The sequence below is a fragment of the Triticum aestivum genome, chromosome 2B (assembly GCF_018294505.1).
Source record: "Triticum aestivum cultivar Chinese Spring chromosome 2B, IWGSC CS RefSeq v2.1, whole genome shotgun sequence".
Taxonomy (NCBI): Eukaryota; Viridiplantae; Streptophyta; class Magnoliopsida; order Poales; family Poaceae; genus Triticum; species Triticum aestivum.
Window position 1 is genome coordinate 797,191,186 of NC_057798.1, and position 20,442 is coordinate 797,211,627.

At 47.0% G+C, this 20,442-nt stretch overlaps 1 pseudogene; it reads left to right on the forward strand.

Moving 5' to 3' along the window:
- LOC123039697 (flotillin-like protein 2) lies at positions 1–8,751 on the forward strand (annotated as a pseudogene).
- Positions 8,752–20,442: the final 11,691 nt, after the last annotated feature.

The following is a 20,442-nucleotide window of genomic DNA, read 5'->3' on the forward strand; positions in this document are numbered from 1 at the left end:
ATGAGGTGGTGGCCGGAGCGGAGACGGCGGAGGGCGGAGACGGTGAGCTTTGGGGAGGCGGGGATAGACGGCGGGGAGGTCGCGGGCCTCCTCTCCTGGTGGACGTGGGGAGGCGCCGAGGCTCCAAGTCTCCAGCGGCTCCGAGGGTTAGGGAGGGAGGCTAGGGAGGCGACGCTCGTGGGGGAGGCGGTGCTCGAGGGGGAGGAAGGGGAGAGGGAGGCGGCGGGGGCGCATGGGCGGCTGCGACGGACGGAGGGGGCAGCGGCGCTCGAGGGGGGAGGAAGAGGAGAGGGAAGCGGCGGGGGCGCGTGGGTGGCTGCGGCGGACGGAGGGGATGGCAGCGTACGGTTGGGGAATCTGGCGAGGGAGGGAGGGATGCCACAGTGCGAGGTGAATAGGTGGTGTGGGGGGAGGGTTCTAATGGCGCACCTACCCCTAGTGCGGCATAAGTACGACGATTCTAATGGCGCACCTTCCCTTGGTGCGCCATTAGAATTTTGTTTTAATTACTAGCCCAACTGGTCAGGTTATATACAACCTAACCCTATCTACATCAGAACACGCCCACTAGCTCGACTGGTCAGCATGCAGCACAAACACTAGGAGGTCCTGGGTTCGATTTCCAGGCTCCCCAATTTTTGTTTTTATGCATTTAAAATGCTGTTTGATATTTATTTGTGTTTAAATATGTTCAAACTTATTTAAATCATAACAGTAATATTTTTTTATAATAATAATAATAGTTTTTTAAAAATATCATCAAATTTGTTATTTGAAAATATTTATGACGCTCTTGGCCCATCTGACACGGAACATCGGGACCTTCTCTCCAGCGTAGCTCAGCTCCCAGATCTCCTCGATCCTTCCGTAGTATCTGTCCTTGTCGTTACCGGTGTAGGATTCCATCGTTACCCCGGAGTTCTGATAACCATCGCTCTTCATGTCCTTGTCCTCGGTGTAGAATGTGTAGCCGTTGATATCATACGCCTCATAGGTCATCAGGTTGTGCTCGACGCCCTGTGACAAGGCGAATATGAGTTGTTCTTTCGCGGAAGAATCCTCATGTAAAGGGTACGACAGAACCTTCTGCTTGAACCAACGCGTGAAACATGAGTTATGCTCTTTGATTATATCTCCGTCCGTCCTCTGTTGGCCTCGGTCATTGTATGTCTTCTCAATAAATGTTTTGTGCTCTACCACCCAACGATCAACCACGTCTATGTGTTGTAGCGCGACTAGGTTTGCTCTTTCAAAGTCAGCGAGTCGACCCTCGAAGTCGACATGCATTTCGCAGCGACCCTCACGGTGACCCCATCCAGCGAGCCTGCCGAGGTGCCTGTTGACGGGCAGACCAACGGGGTCCTCAATGCCTAGATAATTCGTGCAGTAGGAGATGCACTCTTCGGTCAGAAAGCCCCTGGCTATGCTTCCCTCTGGACGTGACATGTTGTGAACGTATCCTTTGATGACACCATTCATCCTTTCGAACGACATCATGCTGTGCAGGAACGTCGGCCCGAGTTGGATGATATCCTCCATGATATGGACCAGCAGATGCACCATAACGTCGAAGAATGCGGGCGGGAAGTACATCTCAAGCTCGCATAGTATCACCACGATCTCTTCCTGTAGCCTTCTGAGTTGCCTCACGCCAACCGACTTTCGAGAGATGACGTCGAAAAAGTTGCATAGGCCAAATAGCGTTTCACGGACGTGCGCGTCCATGATCCCACGGATTGCAACTAGAAGTATCTGCGTCATCAGCACATGACAGTCATGAGACTTCATCCCGCTGAACTTCTGCTTCGCTGGGTCTAGGTATCTGCTTATCTTCCCCGCGTAACTGTAAGGAAGTTTTACTCCTACGAGGCAGGTGAAAAACTGCTCGATCTCCTGCTGACTTAGAGTGAAGCACGCGGGAGGGTAGTCATTTCCGGTCTTCTTGGCCTTTTTGCCTTTGCGATGACTTTTCGTGTCCTGCTTCGCCTCATCATCATCATCATCATCATGATCATTAGCGTGAAGCTCCTCCCTGATGCCCATTGATTTCAAGTCTGCCCTTGCTTTCGGCCCATCTTTGGTCCTCTCTGGCATGTTGAGCAGGGTACCAAGCAGACTCTCGCACACGTTCTTCATGATATGCATGACATCAAGGCTGTGAGGCACACGGTGGATCTTCCAGTACGGCAAGTCCCGGAAAACAGACCTTGTTTTCCATACCTTCAGCAGCGGCTCTGGCGCCTTTCGCTTCTTTTCCGGCTCTGGCGCCTTTTGCTTCTTTCCCGGCAGTGGGCAGTCTTTCCAATTTTTCAACAGCTGGTCTATTTCCTCGCCGCTCCTCGTACGCGGGCGTTCGGGGTTCGGTTTCACCATCGAACAGATCCTTGCATTTCCTCCATGGGTCATCGTCGCGAAGCCACCTTCGATGTCCCATGAACACAGTTTTCAAAGACCCGAGATCTCTATCTAGCTGGCGATACATTGTGTCATCCATGCACCTGACGCATCCAGAAAATCCGTGGACCACCTGCCCCGCGAGATATCCGTAACCGAGATAGTCGTGCACCGTCGTGAGCAGTGCGGCTCTCATAGGGAAATATTCTTTCTCTGCAGCGTCCCACGTATTGGCTGGCGTTTTCCACAGCGTGTCTAGCTCCTCTTTCAGCAGCCCCAGATACAGATTGATGTCGTTCCCTGGTTGTTTCGGCCCTTCAATTAGCATACTCATGTGAATGTACTTCCTCTTCATGCACAACCAGGGGGGAAGGTTGTACATCCACACAAACACAGGCCAGGTGCTATGTGTGCTTCTCTGGCTGCCGAACAGATTGACTCCATCGGTGCTCGCGCCCAGCACGATGTTCCTTGGATCCTTCCCAAATTCTGGGTGTTCGAAGTTCAACGCTTGCCACTGGCTCGCATCCTTTGGGTGACTCAGCATCTTGTCTTTTTTATTTATCTCCGGATCATTTGCATCATCTTCTCGCTTCTTCTCCTCCATATCCGCGTGCCAACGCAGGAGCTTTTCTACCTTAGGGTCCGCCAAATATCACTGTAGACGAGGAGTTATCGGAAAGTACCACACCACTTTTCGAGGAGCTTTTTTCCTCTTCTTGTATCGAGTGACACCGCACACCGGACAGATGGTAGACTCCGTGTGCTCGTCCCGATAAATGATGCAATTGTTCATGCACACATGGTATTTCATGTGCGTAAATCCAGAGGACACATGATTTTCTTTGCCTCCTCGAAACTGGTCGAGAACTTGTTCCCCTTGGGAAGACGATCGTGCCAGAATGACATGTTCTCGTCGAAGCATGCGTTGGTCATTTTGTGTTTTACCTTCATCTCCAGAGCCATGAGCGTTACTTTCAGGCGGGTATCCTTGGGCCTGCATCCTTCATACAATGGAGTAACCGCGTCTATCTCCAGTTGATACAGCTTGGCTTTCTCTCGGGCGGCAGCTCTTGCATTATCCGTCTGCTTGAGAAGCAGCTCTTGAACATGAGGGTCCTGCACCCAGCCCATCGATGGTCCATCGTCGTGTGCTCCGCCGGCATCTTCATCTTCATGATCATGCCCTTCGTCTGCTCCGGCATCTTCCTCATCATCATGTCCTGCATCTTCTACATGATGATTGTGTACAGCATCACCATCGTGATCATGTCCTGGAGATTCTTCGTCTTCTCGCCCGCCCGAGTCTTGCTCATTTCTTGCCGCCTGGCCCCCATGGACGACTTCATAGTCATCTTCATCACCTTGCCACCGATAGCCATCCATGAAACCACGCAAGAGCAGGTGGTCCCGCACCTGCCCGGAATCCGGGTCCGCAATAAGGCTCTTCAGCTTGCATCTTCGACACGGACATCTTATCTCCGTCTCGTTCTTTTGAAGCATCTCGGCCTTCGCGGAGCTCAAAAACCTATTCACGATGCCTTCGGTCATCGTGCGGACCATGGTCGCCTGCGGGGTAGAGCAAAACGATATTTTAGAACCAAGAAAAAATTTGGCATGACTTTCCCTAAAAATAGGACCAAAAAGAATGCATAGTGCCAAAATTCTCGCCGAAACGGAAATGAATCAACATTCCGACAAAATATTGGGAACTATCGCATTTCAAATACCGGTACATGAAAACACAAACATATATGCAACACCACAAACATATGCAACACCACGAACATACATAGATCTAGCTAGGCCACAAAAAGTGCATGTGCACATTGTCGGAGAGGGAAAACAACATAAAGATAGCTTCCCCCCTTACTTACCTATCAAAAAAAGTTAATTTAACCACTTAATTTGGATGAATCTATGGTGTAAATGAGGTGAGGAGGAGGAGGCAGCCGAGACAAGCTTGGAGGAGGAGGTGGAGAGAATGAAGTGGGGAAAGTGAATGGGTAGGTGGGCTGTCCAAAATATCTTGTTGGTCCCAGGTTACTAATGGTGCACCATATGCAAATGCGCCATTAGTAACCCTGGTTACTAATGGCGCACCTGCTTCTGGTGCGCCATTAGAAGTTTTGGAGAAAAAATAAAAAAAGTATATATTCTAATGGCGCACCGTGGCACAGTGCGCCATTACTAGTTTAAACTAGTAATGGCGCACTGTGCCACGGTGCGCCATTAGTAGTTTTGCAAAAAAAAAAGAATAAAAAATAAACAACAGTAGTGGCGCACTGTGTGGCCAGTGCGCCATTACTTGTTAGCACTAGTAATGGCGCACCGAGCCATGATGCGCCATTAGTATGTTTGGAAAAATAAATTGTTACTAGTGGCGCACCATGTGCCTGGTGCGCCATTAGTGTCTTCCACACTAATGGCGCATCAAAACATGGTGCGCCATTAGTCTCTACTCCTAATGGAGCAGTTGGTAGTCCCGCTTCCAGGTTTTTTTCGTCCCACCTACCATGGTTTTTTTGGTACCTCCTCCCACCTTCGCTGGTTTTTTTTCGTAGATTTTTTTTCGTCCCCTCCCCCACTTCATCGGTTTATTTTCGCTTCACCCTCTCATACACCGAAAAAAACTGAACGGATCAGAACTTTCCATACTGACACAAATTATTTAATAATGTCTTTATGTAAAAGAATCAAACACAATCAATCTCTAAAGATCAAATCTAAATTAATTAATCTTCATAATGTTTGTTTCCTTCTGAATCAGGTCCATAACTTTCCTTCCTTGTTTGGGCAGAAACTGTTTGGTAGCAGAGATTAGGAAGCTTCCTATGAGCGTAGTAATAGGAAGTATTCTTTTTCTTGATGATTCGTTTCCATGCATGATGATAGTAAATTAGGCCAACATTCACCACTATTTATCAACATCATCAATCGTATCCATTCCTACCAGTTTTAAGGGAATCCACCCGCTACGTCTTTTTTAAGGGGATCCGCTCGCTACATCGTCGTGGCACGTTATTTTCACAAGCAATTCCCCTAAAAAAACACAGCGCCCTACCTCGACTTCCCTACCTGGACGCCGCCGCCACCACCCACCGATCTCGCCGCCTCCCGGTGATCCCCTCCTCCCTCCCGCAGCTTGAACGACCCACTTTTTTTGCCACGAGCACCGCCTACCTCTTCGCCCATGCGTCACCCCTCCTCTTCACCATAGCCACGAGCACCATCCGAGGCGGAGCCGCAGCGCCTCCACAGATGCGGCGGAGACACCATATCCAGTGGAGACGGCGTGTAAATCTTCTCCCACTCTGCTCCTTCCCCTGGTTACCGGCCTGCTCCACCTCCCCTCTGCTTCGTGTGGATCTGCTCATGTGTAGCAGTAAACTTTATTTAGGTAGACCTATTCTTCTAGGCCTTTTTTTGTTACTTACAAATTAACTTTTTGAGCCATTGCTTAAGGCATGAAGTATTACCTAGAGTTCCTTAATCAATCTGCTTGTCCATCGTTTCATTTGGTTCAATTACTATCAGCAAGAACGCATTGTGAAACCGTTAGCTTATGAATGTGTGCTCTTCCTACAATAATAACATTTGCAATGTAAGGGCCGAGGCACACCCATGCATCAGGATGATGTGCACCACATGGGAAGTAATACTAATATGGCCTAAGTGGATAATGAAATATCCAAAGATACACTTGACTGGATCAATTTTTTTCTCTGGAATTGTTCCTCATGATGCGCAGATGTAGATGCTATATTTTTAAAATTTCAAATCACCTATGCATGCCAATGTGATTCTTATCCTTTTCATTAGACAGTGTGTTCCCATCAATCCATCCATGCACCGAACCGATTTTTTTACTCTGTTGAGGTTGCAATTACGGACGAGTAGCATATGTATGCACTGAACTACTTGCATAAGACAGTGAAATACTTCTTACTCGCGTGAGTGGAATTTTGGAATAGAGAAAGAACATACAACAGAGATCACGTAAAACAAGTTTGATAGGTCCATTGCATCGCACGGGCATTTTTGCTATATGTACTAACAGGTTCTATTTATTTCCTTTGATCGGTCAACACTCCTATGTCCTATGTAGGTAAGAAGGAAAGAAAACCTAACAGTACAGCCGGGCAAAACAGTCAACGACGAACTTCATCGCCGCGTACGCGTCTTAGTACCTGGCCATCACCGGCTGGGGCGTCGAGGACTTAACGCTGGTGAAGAAGGCGTGGGTATTGGTAGAGCTCCAAGAAGCCGCCCTTCGCGCTGCCCGTTGTCTTCAGCATCGGTCCCCGGGTGACCACCTGGAACTCGGTGACGCTACCAAGGCGACACGGTCCGGATTGGTTCGGTCCCTCATCGAGCCACCATTTGGACCGGCCAACCACCACCAGCGTCAACGTGTTGGGGCAGCGGCGAGGTGGGCTAGGTGTGCCGGTGCTGTGGCGAGGTGGTGGACATGCGGGAGCGCCAGCGATGAGGTCGGTGATGTGCCGCGGAAAGTGCGCGGTTGTTAGCCATGAACCTTCCATAGCAGTTTTTTTCATGAGCCCATGTTTTTTTATGTTCGGGCCTTGCCATAATTAGCGGATTAACCATGAAAAAAACATGACGTTCGGTTTGTTGTCAAATGGTGCTGTGATTTCCGGATCAAGCCATGTTTCTCTTGTACTTCCTATTTCCTGTTCGACTGAATAGAAGTGCAGAAAGTGAACACACCAACACGACTAAAAGCAGTCATATTCAGTTATACATTTATACAAGATATACACAGGCAGGTGCGGCCACTAACCCAACTAAGTCCTGAGCTGACCTTGCTAATCCTTTACTCGCGATAAAGACGCAAACGATAAGGAAAGGTTGTTACGGAGAGAGCAATGGGAGAGAGAGAATCACGTGGCGGCAGGTGGACTTGAACATATGCTTCAACAAAGAAAACGACAGGGTAGGATCATGGTGCTTGATTATAGGCAGAGGCTATTAAATGTCACGCGGAAATCATGGCTGAGTGATTCTCGCACGATCCGAAGTTCACACCCAATCGACCGTTTCCCCAGTTGATGGCCTGCATGTGTGCTGTGCTAAAACGGTCGCTGCCATGGTAGCGAAACCCGTAGCTAGAACGCTGCCAGCGCCAAGTTGAGAACTTGAGATCGTCAGTGGTGCATGCATGACAGCAACAGCAAGAGGCTATGGTGGATGGGGAGGAGAGAAAAGAAGGAGAGGGGAAGCTTGGGGACATGGTAGTTTACCCGGGGGCTGCCGGTCGGCACGCTAAGAACGAATGGCGGCGACAGTGACATTTTTTCTCAGTCCTCTTGGTCGGACCGGTTGAACACCAGACCGGATCGGACCGACAATTTTCCAGGCCGATTTTAGCAGACCAGATCATCCATTTTCTCTAACAAGCCAGGACCGAGCGTGTCAAACACTGATTGAGCCATGGGCGGTACGTCCAGCCCTGCCCACCGTCGAAGCGAAGCTCCTACTCCATGTGAATTTGATCGCACTGTTGCACTCGTACGGTAGGAGCCACGGGCACGACATGGTGAAGGGCTAAAGGGCTGATCGAGGGTGAGACCCGGATGCTGGTGGCCCAGCTGACCATGGACGAGATCTTCACCTGCACCAAAAAGTTCAAGCAGGAGGTGTTCAGTAGCGTGCAGAAGGAGCTGGACCAATTCGGCCTCTTCATCTACAATGCCACCGTGAAGCAGCTGGTGGACGTGCCAGGGTATGAGTACTTCTCCTACCTCAGCGAGAAGACACAACATGAGGCAACGAGCAGGGCCAAGGTGGATGTTTGTGGAGCAGGATGGCCTCACGTGCCAGAATGCCGCCAAGGTGGACGCCGAGAACAAGGTGCTCTCTGTGCGGCAGCAGGGCGAGGCGCTCAAGGAGAAGGCCAAGGTCAAGGCGGAGGTGTGGGTGTTTGAGAACACTAGGAAGGCCGACAACGCCGCCTCAATGACCGACCTCACCATGAAGGATTGAAGGGGAAAGCTGGGACTAGAAGGCCAAGGTCGCCGAGGTTGAGGCCACCAAGGCTGTCGCCATCCGCGATGCCGAGCTGTAGATGGAGGTTAAGACGAAGAACATGCTCTGCCAAACTGACAAGCTCAAGGTTGAGTAGCTCAGCAAGTCCACAGTACACTACGACACACAGGTTGGTTATGCAATAAGCATGTATAAAAATATAGTACTAGGGATAAGAGAAAATCATACTTATTGACCTCAGCATTTTATATTTTGTAGGTTCAAGAATCGAACACGCTTCTTCTTTACAGCTGGCAGAAGGCGGCGGATACGACATTGTATAAGGAGATGAAGGCGGCGGTGTGGTGAAGCGGCCTAGCAGGAACACATGCATGTCTCGATATGGGAGGAAATGGAGGGAGATAAGGTGAGGGTTAGCGGTGCAACATGCCACACGAGGAAAGGGGTGAAGAGATGACATTGAGGAGGGAAGTGAGCTCGGTCCATGGCATGGGTCAGAGTAGAGGAAGGTTGATCCATGGTTTGGCCAAAGGGGTGATGAGCGAGGGAGAAGTAGAAGCCCCCCTCGCATATCTTGGTGTGCGAGCAAGTCTGTCGAGGTGGAAGAAGCCTGTCATTTCATGATGGCGTTGGTGACCTTGGCGTGATGTTGTTCGCCGGTTTGTGGGCGGATCAGGCAACCGTCTGGTCTCTCGACCCCCCCCCCTTCACTAATTTTGGTGAGAAGAGGGGAGGGATGAAAGGGTGGAGGGGTGGGAGATGACCGATTCTGTTGGTTGAGGGGGCGAGGGCGGAGAGAGGAGAGTGAGCGACGCCGGTGAAGTCTATGGATCTAGAGAGGAAGGGGAACAAGAGAGTGAGTGGTGCGGAGAGGGAGTGGATAGAGTGCGGTCGTGCGGGAGAGGACAGCAAGTCGTATAGGAGGGGTATAATGGGAATATCATAAAAATAAAGCTTTATTTATACCTATACACTATATATGTTTAGAATAGCATAAAATATTTTCTCAATAAATTACTTATAAATATCCAAGAAATTAGAGATGACCGACTATCATTGTATAAAGGGGAAATCCGTTCTTTGCTCTGAAGAAATGTAACATAGTTTTTTTATGGGCAATATACCACATACCCTAAATAGTAGATATTCGTGAGAATAACCATCAACATGTGATATAGAGGTGAGCCTAAAATTATTAAAATTGGGATGCCACTCAATCTACTAGAAACTGCTCATTTCTAGCATTTGTCCAATGAATATATATTTTCCATACCACCATCATAAAAAAAAATTCTAATCTTTGTTTATATTAGAATACCTTTGTAGGTCATAAAAACTGATGGATTTGATTGTGCTTCGGAGATGTCGACTGACAAAGACCCTGATGTAACGATGATGGAGGGGGCTAAGAATTCAACGAGTTTTACACAACCAAAAGAGGTGCATGCAAATAATTGTTCTTCTTTGTATGTATGTTGCACATGATATAATACTCAAAAGGTATATTTCTATATATATTTAATTTGGTAGAATATGAGAGAGATGGAGATGGATTATGTCAGGGTTCAAAAAAAACCATTCAGAGGGTTTTTGGGGCGACGTCATTGGAAGGGGACAAAAATTCACCATGTTTTATACAACAAAAAGATGTGCAAGTGATGATATCCCACAACAACGACACACTCAAAATAAAGCAAACCGGCTGGAATTACGATAAATGTTTATGGCAACATTTATTCCCAACTGGTATTCCGATGAGTAAGTGCAATGATGTTCACATAACTCAAGGAAAATATTTCAAAAGCCCGTAGCAACGCACGGGCATTCTACTAGTATATACTAATGGCGCACCACATGACAGGTGCGCCATTAGTGTCCATCCCATCTATAGCCCTTTTCCTAGTAGTGTCATCTTTTTCGTTGGCGGTGGCCGGCCAGAAGCTTGGTGATCGGATCTCGAGATCTATCATCTAGTCCCGGCTGCGAGTTGGGAAGACATGGTTGTCGGTTAAAACCGAGCCGACGGCAGGCGATGGCGGCTTTCTACGCCCGTTACCTTGATGAAGGCATCGTCGTGTAACTACTGTCGATTCACTCGTGCTGCTCCGGGGGAAACCCTAGGATCTGGTGTTCCAGATCGGAAGATGGCGGCACTGCGGTGTCGTTTCTCTCTCGGGAGCATCGTTTGTGGAGCAGCGCGGGAAGTCAGAGGCAGGAGGTGGAGCGGCTTCCTCTTTCATGGAGCTTCGGTGGAGATGTCAAGTCATGCCTGACCGACTGGTGCTACGCTTTGGCATGCCTGGTCGGCAGGTGCTACGCACGATAGATCTTCCAAGGACTTCAAGCTGTGTCGGCTGGTGGTACTTGGCAGCATGGCGCTGAGGTGTATCAGTGGCGACTGCGACGTGCTCAACTATTTGCGTGCAGGGAGGAGGTGCCGTTGGGCGCCGTGGTGGCTTCGACGATAGCTAGACCAAGCAAGGTTGATGCATCAGTACAGTTCTGAAGATGGAGCGGTTGCAGTTGGCGGCGGCGACCTCTAAGCATGCCGGACCAGTGTGTGCCCCAGACCCGACAAGTGGCTAGGTAGGGGTCTTAGGTCTTAGATGTTAGGCTTGGCTGCGATGTCTGTTTGGTATTAGGCCCAGGCTATCTGCGCCCCTTCATCAACTGGATAGGTGTAGCGACGGTTTGTTGCTTAGACGACGGCTTTAGTCTTACTATTGTATGAATTTGTAAGGTCTTGTGAGAATAATTAATAAAGTGGCCGTATGCATCGCCCAGATGCAGAGGCCGGGGGTCATCCTTCTTTTCTAAAAAAAAGAACATGTACTCTTACAGTGAGACCGAGAAAAATATTTACCGTGTGGTTGGCTCTCGGCCAACACACCCAAGACCAAGAGCTTCAGAGCTTGAGATAGATTACGCCTCGGCGTCGCCAACTTGCCACCCTCCTCGAGGTTCTATGGGGATGGGAAACCCACGCCCGGTTCCATTCATATCGATCCAGCAGGTTCGTAGTTGCATTTTCTCCCTTCCCCCGCGTCGCCTCTCCCGGGCGTCACGGGGACCCCCCCACCAGCGCCGCCGCCTTCCCCCTCCCCTCCTCCTCCCCTCACCTCGCCGCCGCCTGAGGAGCCCACCGGCAAAGCCCGGTCAGGCTCCAGGGTGGGTGGCGGCAGGGCATCTCCCAGGACGCCGCTAGGGCGGATCTGGCGTGCGGGCTTATTGGGCTCTGACGGTCGCGCGGGGGCGGCTTCGGCGCCGGCTGGCGCGGATCCGGCGGCGCAGCTTTGGGCTCGCCGAGGCCTGGGGTGGCGCGGGCATTCGGCGGGCGCGTGCGCGCGTGGAGCTGCGGCTCGGGCGTGGCCGGGCGGGGCGGGAGAGGGGGGGGGGCGAGATGCGGGCGACGATTTGGCTATCGCGCTGGTCGGCGCAGGTCTGAAGTGGCAAGGAGGCCTTCGGTGGTGTTGGCGCCGTCCTGGCGTCACGAGGCTGCGTTGGATGGTGCCGCCTTCGATCTGCTAGGGTGCACGTCGCGGGCGTGCAGAGGGCCCGGGCAGCGCTTTCGACGCGGCTTGGAGGCCCGTGGGCGGCGCGGAGGAGATCTGGTCTCTGGAGGATGCTGTGTTGCATGCGTGGTGCGCGTGACGAGTGTCTAATGCTGGGCTGTGGCCGGGGATCATGGTGGTTTGCGGCCTTGGGCAGCGTGCCTTCGTTCTTTGCTGGCATGGTGCTCGGCAGGGCGTGGTAGTTGTGCCGCGTCCGGTGGCTCTGCTCTTGGTTGGCCTTTGTTGGATCTGGCTTCTCGCACTGATGTTTGGCTATTGTTGGTCTCCGCGAGGTTCGGTTGCGTGCGGCGGCTGCGGTCTCTTCGTCCATGGGCTGGTTTGTTGGTGGTCCTGGTGGACTTGCCGAAGTCGATGCAGAAATGATGTGTGAACGAGGTGGTGTGGAGCTTGGGTGAAGATAGGACCTTGTCTCTATTGGGGAACGTAGTAATTTCAAAAAATTTCCTACGCACACACAGTATCATGGTGATGCATAGCAATGAGAGGGGAGAGTGTGTCCATGTACCCTCGTAGACCGAAAGCGGAAGCGTTAGCACAACACGGTTGATGTAGTCGTACGTCTTCACGATCCGACCGATCCAAGTACCGAATGCACGGCACCTCCGAGTTCAGCACACGTTCAGCTCGATGACGTCCCATGAACTCCGATCCATCAGAGCTTCGAGGGAGAGATCTGAAAGCACAAGTGCTCCCTGGGTGATTTTGGTAATTACTGTCAACATATCTCTTGTTGGACTAACACTTTTACCTAGTATGTTTCAGACAAGTTCAACAATGGAGTGGCATGGACTAGAGGATGTGGAACCCCTTCAAGATGCTAAGGACAAAGGATTGGCTCAATCTTCAAGATCAAGACTCTACATTTTCTATTTTAGTGATCCAAGATCACATTGAGTCTATAGGAAAAGCCAATACTATCAAGAGGGGATGAGGTGTTGCTTAATGGCTTGCTTGCTCAAAGTGCTTAGTGATATGCTCCAAAGCCCTCAACTACTTTCCCACATCCACATATGTCCTAAACCCAAAAGTCTAACTCGGCCCCACCGATTCATTCTATCTGGCGCCACTGAGTTCAGATGTCTTAGCCACAGCCACAAACCCTAGGCAAATCGGTTTCACCGATAGGGATCTCGGTCTCACCGAGATGGGATTGTAATCTCTCTGTGTATGTCCATTACCAAATTCGGTCCCACCGCGTTTAAGTAGTCGGTACTACCGAGATTACAATGCAAACTCTTTGGTTAACTTATTACCAAAATCGGTCCCACCAAGTTTGTGTAATCGGTCTCACCGAGTTTGCCTGACCAACTCTCTGGTTAGCTTATTACCAAAATCGGTCTCACCGGGTATGTTTAATCGGTCTCACCGAGATTATGTTATGCGCTAACCCTAACCATATCAGCCCTACCGAGTTGCATGTCGGTCCCACCGAAAATCCTAACGGTCACTAGATTTGCTAAATCGGTCCGACCGAGTTTACCAATTCGGTCCCACTGAGTTTGGCAAGTTGTGTGTAACGGTTAGATTTTGTGTGGAGGCTAAATATACCCCTCCACCCACTCTTCATTCGTGGAGAGAGCCATCAGAATGAACCTACACTTTCAACATCCATTTTCTGAGAGAGAACCACCTACTCATGTGTTGAGGCCAAGATATTCTATTCCTACCATATGAATCTTGATCTCTAGCCTTCCCCAAGTTGCTTTCCACTCAAATCTTCTTTCCACCAAATCCAAATCCTGTGAGAGAGAGTTGAGTGTTGGGAAGACTATCATTTGAACCACAAGAGCAAGGAGTTCATCATCAACACACCATTTGTTACTTCTTGGAGAGTGGTGTCTCCTAGATTGGCTAGGTGTCACTTGGGAGCCTCCAACAAGATTGTGGAGTTGAACTAAGGAGTTTGTAAGGGCAAGGAGATCGCCTACTTCATGAAGATCTACCGCTAGTGAGGCAAGTCCTTCGTGGGTGACGGCCATGGTGGGATAGACAAGGTTGCTTCTTTGTGGACCTTCGTGGGTGGAGCCCTCCGTGGACTTGCGCAACTGTTACCCTTCGTGGGTTGAAGTCTCCATCAACGTGGATGTACGATAGCACCACCTATCGGAACCACGACAAAACATCTGTGTCTCCAACTGCGTTTGAATCCTCCAAACCCTCCCCTTTACATTCTTGCAAGTTGCATGCTTTACTTTCCGCTGCTCATATACTCTTTGCATGCTTGCTTGGTATGTATTGTGAGTGTTAAACTTGTGCCTAAACTCCACTTAAACTTAAAGAAGTTAAAAACTGCAACTTTTGGTACTTAGTGTCTAATCACCTCCTCCCTCTAGACACCTCTTCTCGATCCCTTTCAATTGGTATCAGAGCTTTGGTCTCCATTGCTTTGGTTTAAACACCATTGGAGGAAGATGGATGAGTCTACTATTGGGAGTCTTAGACATAGAGTGCCTATACTTGATGGAGAGTATTTTCATGAGTGAAAAAATGAGATGCTTGTGATTTTCAATGAATATCATTTAAACGAGTACATTGCTAGCCCTTGTGCACCTCATGTTGATCCTATGCATCCCATCCTTGATGAGTCAATTGACATGATTCGCAATCTTAGAACCATCAATCTTATCATATGAGGATTGCCCAAAAACTTGATTGCTAGTTTGCCTACTCTTGATTGTGCCTATACTATATGGAAATTTCTTGAGGAATGATTTCTCGATTATTCCTTGAAAAATCTAGATGAAATTCTCCATAAGTCTATTGCCTTGAGTAAGATGAATTCTAGTGATCCTATGTTTGGTGATTGTTTGTTTGAGCTTACAAACCTTATGCGTGCCAAAGGAGATGTTGGAATTATTAGTGATATTATTTCCGAAGCTATAAAAATTCATAAGCAAGATCATTGTCAAACTCACTCTAACGAATCACCCTCTCTAGGATTTGATCCACCACATGACGATGTTGAACATGGATACTATGATGAGGATGATGATAGTGACTTTGATCTTGATGATGCAATGAGACACTTTGGTCTTATGGCAAATCTTCGGGGATATATGGCAGGAGGAAAGGAATGGGTTCTTGATAGTGGATGTACCAATCACATGACCGGAGATAAAGACATGTTGCGTGAGCTTGTTGAAAACGATGGCCCTCGAAAATATGTCACTTTTGGTGATAATTCAAAGGGTAAGGTGGTTGGCCTTGGTAAGGTGGCTATCTCACATGATAGCTCCATACAAAATGTCATGCTCGTTGAATCTCTTGGCTACAACTTACTTTCAGTATCTAGAGGTGATTTCGGTTTCAATGTCCTATTTACTGAAGTAGATTGCCAAGTGTTTCGTAGAGATAATCATAAAATGGTCTTTACCGGTGTACGTAGAGGTGATCTATACATTGTTGATTTCACTAAAAAGGCTCAACCTAGAACTTGCTTTATTGCTAAATCTTCTAAAGGTTGGTTATGACATAGACGATTAGGTCATGTTGGCATGCGAAACCTTGACAAGCTTATTAAAGGAAATCATATCCTTGGAGTTAACAATGTCATATTTGATAAGGATAGACTTTGCAGCGCCTGTCAGGCAGGTAAACAGGTCGGAGGAAGGCATCCCGTGAAGAACATCATGACCACAAGGAGGCCACTCAAGCTACTTCATATGGATCTCTTTGGTCCCAACGCTTACAAAAGTCTCGGTGGAAATTCTTTTGGTCTAGTTATAGTTGATGATTTTTCAAGATTTACGTGGGTGTTCTTTCTCGATGATAAATCGCAGGTCGAAAAGATCTTCAAAAACTTCGCTAGGAAGGCCCAAAATCAATTTGAAGTAAAGATCAAGAAGGTTCATAGCGACAATGGAATGGAGTTCAAGAACGCAAATGTGGACACCTTTCTTGATGAAGAAGGGATTTCACATGAGTTCTCGGCTACGTACACACCTCAACAAAATGGAGTTGTTGAGAGGAAGAACCGGACGCTCATCGAAATGGCGAGAACGATGCTTGATGAGTACAAGATGCCGAAGCACTTTTGGGCGGAAGCGGTTGAGATAGCTTGTCATGCAACAAATCGCTTGTATCTTCACAAGCTACTCGGCAAGACGGCATACGAGCTTCTCACAGGTAATAAACCCCAAGTTGGATACTTTCGAGTATTCGGCTCAAAGTGCTACATTCTTGATAAGCATCGTCGTTCTAAATTTGCTCCTAAGTCTCATGAAGGTTTCCTACCTGGTTATGGCTCAAACTCTCAGACATACCGTGTCTACAACAATTTCACCAGAAAGGTTGAAGAAACGGTAGATGTGAAGTTTGATGAATCTAACGGCTCGCAAGTAGAGCAATTTCCAATTGATGTAGGAGACAAAGACCCCTCGGAAGCAATTCAAGACTTGTCTATTGGCAAGATTCGTCCAACGGAGATGAAGGAGAGTACCTCGTCCGTCCAAGTGGAAGCTTCTACCTCACGACAAGGTGAACCAAGAGTTGATACGGAAGCATCCACAAGTGGGACACACCAAGATGAAGAAAACGAGTAAGTGCACCAAGACGAACGTCAACAACCTTCTTCTCCACCACGACAAGAGAACGACAATGCCAACAATGAAGATGGCCAAGAAGAAGAAGAAGATGAACAAGATGTTCAACCAAGACCCAAGCAAAAGCTTTCACGAGTTCGAGCAAGAATCGCTAAAGACCATCCCGTCGAGCAAATCTACAATGATATCCAAACCGGGAGAATCACTCGCTCTAAAACTCGTTTAGCTAACTTTTGTGAACACTATTCATTCATCTCTAGCATTGAACCTATGAAGGTTGACGAAGCATTGGAAGATCCGGATTGGATAAACGCCATGCACAAAGAGCTACACAACTTTGAGAGAAATCAAGTTTGGACATTGATTGAGAAGCCCGACAACAACCACAACATCATCGGTACCAAATGGGTGTTTCGCAACAAGAAAGATGAAGATGGACAAGTAGTTCGCAACAAAGCACGTCTCGTTGCCCAAGGCTACACACAAGTCGAAGGTATGGACTATGGTGAGACTTATGCTCCCGTTGCTAGACTTGAGTCCATTCGCATCTTACTTGCCTATGCTAATCACCATGATATCACCTTGTACCAAATGGACATTAAAAGTGCTTTTCTAAATGGTGAAATAGAGGAGGAAGTTTATGTTAAACAACCTCCCAGCTTTGTTAATCCTAAGAAACCTGATCATGTTTACAAACTTCACAAAGCTCTTTATGGTCTTAAACAAGCTCCTAGAGCTTGGTATAAATGCTTGACCAAGTTCCTTATTGAAAAAGGCTTTGAAATCGGAAAAATTGATTCTACTCTTTTTACTAAAAGGGTCAACGGAGAACTATTTGTGTTCCAAATCTATGTTGATGATATTATATTTGGTTCTACTAACCCTCATTTTAGTGAAAAGTTTGGAAAGCTAATGTTGGAGAAGTTTTAGATGTCTATGATGAGTGAACTCAAATTCTTTCTTGGTTTGCAAATCAAGCAAACTAAGGAAGGTACCTTTTTCTCTCAAACAAAGTACACCAAGGACTTATTCAAGAAGTTCAATATGCAAGAATGCAAAGGTATGACTACACCCATGCCTACTAGTGGACATCTTGATTTGACCAAAGATGGTGAACCGGTCGATTAAAAGGTTTATCGCTCTATGATTGGTTCATTGTTATATCTATGTGCTTCACGTCCCGATATCATGCTAAGTGTGTGCATGTGTGCACGATATCAAGCTGCTCCTAAAGAATGTCATCTTAAGGCCGTGAAAAGGATAGTGAGATACTTAATACATACACCAAATTTTGGCATTTGGTATCCTAAGAGGGCCTCTTTCGATCTTGTTGGCTACTCCGACTCGGACTATGCCGGTGAAAAGGTTGATAGAAAGTCCACTTCGTGTACTTGTCAATTTCTTGGCAGATCTCTTGTGTCTTGGTCTTCCAAGAAACAAAACTCGCTATCCTTATCCACTGCCGAAGTGGAATACATTGCCGCTGGTTCATGTTGTGCTTAATTACTTTGGATGACCCAAACTCTTAAGGATTATGGGATATATGTGAAACATGTTCCATTACTTTGTGACAATGAAAGTGCTATCAAGATTGCTCACAATCCCATGCAACACTCTCGAACTAAGCATATTGAAGTTCGTCATCATTTCATTTGAGATCATGTTGCTAAGGGTGACATTAATCTTAAGCATGTTCGCACCGAAAAGCAATTAGCGGATATATTCACTAAACCACTTGATGATAAAGTGTTTTGCAGGTTAAGAGGTGAGTTGAACATCATTGATGCTTCGAACTTGGAGTAGGAACTCCATTGGATACATGCAAGACATGAGCTTAGTACTAATCCTTGATATTTCTCTTATGATGATAATCTTATATCTTGGATATATTTGCACCTTGCATGTTATCTAACCCTTGTAGGTACTTGGATGAATCTAAGTCTATGAGATTGCAACTCATTCACATCTTGAGCAATCTCTACATCACCAAGTCTCTACACAATGGTGGTTGAAGACAAGGAAGCACAAAACCATTCAAACATATCCTTTGACAAATTCTATGTTGAGTTTCATGATTGTCATTTTGGATACACAAGTGCTCTTCCTTGCAAGAACTAACCCATGTAGGTAGATGAACTCAAATTCCAAGTGGTGCTCCCAACTCTTGATGAGCTACATCAACCTTGAGCAACCCACACAAGTTTAACTACATGATCACGATCAACACCACCACCCAAGGTATGTTATTCCATCTTAGAGAAGCTTTACTCCAAGACATGAGTCAAAGCAACTCGACAAGATGTGAATACATCAAGATGCTTAAACGAAAAATGGTAACCCCATTTTGAGCTTAAACGATGAGTATGACCTATGATCAAGTGATCTCACTTGACTCCTAAGTCAATATACTCTAACATAGGTGACTTTGTCACCGACCATCTCTAGATGAAGTTCTCTTGTGTTTACTTTTGCATTTGTCTCATGCATATTTGTTTCCCCTTTTAAAAAAACTTCATCTAGATTTCTTTTCTTTTCTATTTGTTTTGCATTCCCTGCATCCAATTCATTGCAAATCTTTCAGTTAATTCCTTGCAAATCCTTGTGAGATCTTACTTGTCTAGTGAGCTGAGGTGACACGTGTTTTCTCTGTGATGAACTTGTTCACGCCGGTTTCTTGTCTTCGGTCTAACCGAAATCATTCGGTGCAACCGAAGCATACCACTCGGTGCCACCGATTTCACTACAGAAAAAACATTTTGCCACTTATACCTGCATTACTTTTGATCCAGCTCCACTCCATGAATCTTGTCCTCTACAAGAATCACATTTTTATCAGTGCTTTATGCTGTGACTCAAGGACCAAACCCATTTATGACAAATTCCAGAAGGCCCTTCTTGGAAATTGATGTCAAAGGGGGAGAGAGAGATCACATCAAAGCCTTATCACTTCAACAGGGGGAGAAAGATATCTCCAGGGGGAGAGAATACTCAAGGAAAGAGTAATCTTCAAGGATCCCAGATGCTTGGTGTTCAAGAGGAGAGATGCCACATGTCTTCTTGAGGGGAAAGATATGTTCATATGTGCTTATTTTCATTAGCTCTGTTTATTTGTTTCTTTGAGCTCTGATCCTGCAATTTGCTCTAATTTTCTGTTCCCTATCTTCTCCCAGTATCCCATGCTAGATTCAGGGGGAGCAAGACATCTAGGGAAAGAAATTCTTTAAATTCATTGCACATCTTTACCTTTGGGGACATGTCTATATTCAATGTGGTACTTAGTAATCACTCTCTACATGTCATCCCAGTCTTGGTACTCTTGTGGCTTCTTTTGCTTGCTCAGACCAGTAGGTGCATCTGTGTTATCTGACCCTATTTTCACAGGTTCATTCCATCCTAAGCCAACTCAAGACCACAAGGTAAGTATATGCATCACAGTCATGTGTATGAGGAATTCTTGCTGATGTACATACTGTTTGCAAGAAGGACTCATGAGCATGAAGGTACATTTCCCATATTCATATCATTTGCTCTGATGCATATAGCCAAGATACATGTAACACATTGCCTTATCTATCATGGTTATGCTCTCACATGCTTCTAATTTCCATATTCACATGATTGCATACATGTAGGGGGAGCCTATGCTTGATACATGTCTTTCCAAGGCTTTACTTGCTATTCTTTATATCTGTATCTAAAGCTTTGATGTATGTTGTCATCAATTACCAAAAAGGGGGAGATTGAAAGCACAAGTGCTCCCTGGGTGATTTTGGTAATTAATGTCAACATATCTCTTGTTGGACTAACACTTTTACCTAGTATGTTTCAGACAAGTTCAACAATGGAGTGGCATGGACTAGAGGATGTGGAACCCCTTCAAGATGCTAAGGACAAAGGATTGGCTCAAGCTTCAAGATCAAGACTCT